Source organism: Quercus lobata, chromosome 2, assembly GCF_001633185.2.
Source record: "Quercus lobata isolate SW786 chromosome 2, ValleyOak3.0 Primary Assembly, whole genome shotgun sequence".
NCBI classification, from domain to species: domain Eukaryota; kingdom Viridiplantae; phylum Streptophyta; class Magnoliopsida; order Fagales; family Fagaceae; genus Quercus; species Quercus lobata.
In genome coordinates, this window is record NC_044905.1 from 22,188,674 (window position 1) to 22,190,618 (window position 1,945).

Genomic DNA, 1,945 nt, shown 5'->3' on the forward strand with positions numbered 1-1,945 from the left:
TTTTCTTTACTTCCACTTGATTCCAGAAGCTCCCTCATTCTTTTTTTTTTTTTTTTCTTTACTTCCACTTGATTCCAAAAGCTCTCCGGCTCTCTCATTTTCTTCTCTCTCTTTTTTTTTTTTTTTTTTTTTCCTACTTGATTCCATAAATTCTCTAGCTCTCTTTGTGATACTTGATTCCATAATCTTGCTTGCCTTTTGGTGTCATTATCTTCAAAGTTCAAACACATATAGACACGCATGGAGAGAGGAGAAATCGTCTTTGCTCCACCATACCGCCACCGCTACTCCTCCTCCTCACTACGGAGTGCATGCAACCAGGGGTCATATCGGCTTTTTTTTTTTTTTTTTTTTCTTGATCATTTATTGTTGGTCTAATTTTTTTTTTTTTTTCTGTTCTTGATCTGCTATTATTGTTGTTTTGATTTTAGATTTGTTGTTTAAATTATATAAGTTTTATGAGAGCAAGAATTTTTTTGCTTTTATTGTTGTGGTTTGATTAATTTTAAGATTATGTTTTTGAGTTTGTATTTTGATTATGCTTGAGATGAGAGGCGTGAGAGTAAGCTTCAGGGCAAAGGGAGAGCAGAGAGATGAGATGAGAGGCGTGAGAACTGAGAACTTTTATCAAGGGTAATTTGGTAATTGAAGGAAGAGCCAACGGATAGTTACAAACGCGCATTGGAATTTTTGTTTTATGGACCTCCTCAGCTCCATAAGGCTTGCGTGTTCTCAGTGCGTTATTAGCTTTGGCCCAAAACGCAACTTTTTCTAAAAAGTTGCGTTTTTGGCTGAACCAAATGCACAAGTTGCTCCAACTTTTTGCAAAACGTGCTTTTTAGGCTCAAAACGCCCAAACAAACGGGCACTTAGGGTGTTTCGACCGTTCTAGTGAATTTCGGCCAATACCCAAAGTCGGCCCTAGGCCTAGGCCAATTAGGCCATTGCCTAGAGCGCCCTCCCCCCCTCTACTAAAGAAAGGCCCCAAATTTGGGGGGCAAAATTTTTTTTTTTAATAATTATTTTTTGGAGATATTAAAAGAATTTTAGCTTACATTTTTTTTCACTATTAAGAAAGCTCAAAGAATTAAGTAATGCTAGAGATAGAGATAAGACAAATTTAAATATATTGGTCTTACAAATAGGCATTGTAAGGACTCAATTTGTAACGATCCCAAAACCAATCTTGGGTTCGTACGTTAAAAGGCTCAAACAATATAATTTGTAGAGCGTGGGTATTCAAAAACTAGATTAACCTCCGCAAAATAAAAAGATTCAACCTCACGTTTATTGATGGATCAGAGCTGATACAACAATCGGTTTTTCTTTCAAACAAATACAGTTCTTTTCTTTCCAAATTTCTTTCTGAATCTTCTCTTTGTTTTTCTCTCTCTGTTCCGATCCCCCTTTTCTGCATGCCCTCCTTTCATGTTATATACCACCCTCTTTATTCCATCTTCACCACACACGTGTAGGTTGGGTTCAGGGGATCTCTTTTTGTCTCATCTAACACCTTCTGGAACCTCTTTCTAGTAGCTATAAGGCTACTTCATCACTGTTTAGGTATCACTTTCACATTAATGCGGTCAGAGAGTTGGTTAAGAGGTAATTAATGTGAAGGCAGCTATTACCATAGATATTTGTTGGCTTTCTCTCTCTCTCCCACCTTTGGCTCCTTATCCCACCTTGAGTGGTGACGTAGCTCCGAGGTATGTTTGTAACCAGACGGCGTCCTGATCGTCCTCGGACTCGTATTGCCGAGAAGGGTTTTGTTCTCGGACGAATACTAAACTCACCTTTCATGATATTCCCTCTTCCCTTCGTTTGGTTAACCCTTTAATAACTTTAGTGACTGATCGGCCGCCATAGGCATGTTACAAATCACATGTAATTCAAATAGGAAAATGTTAAAAATACTATCAATTTTACTACATAACTTTTATTT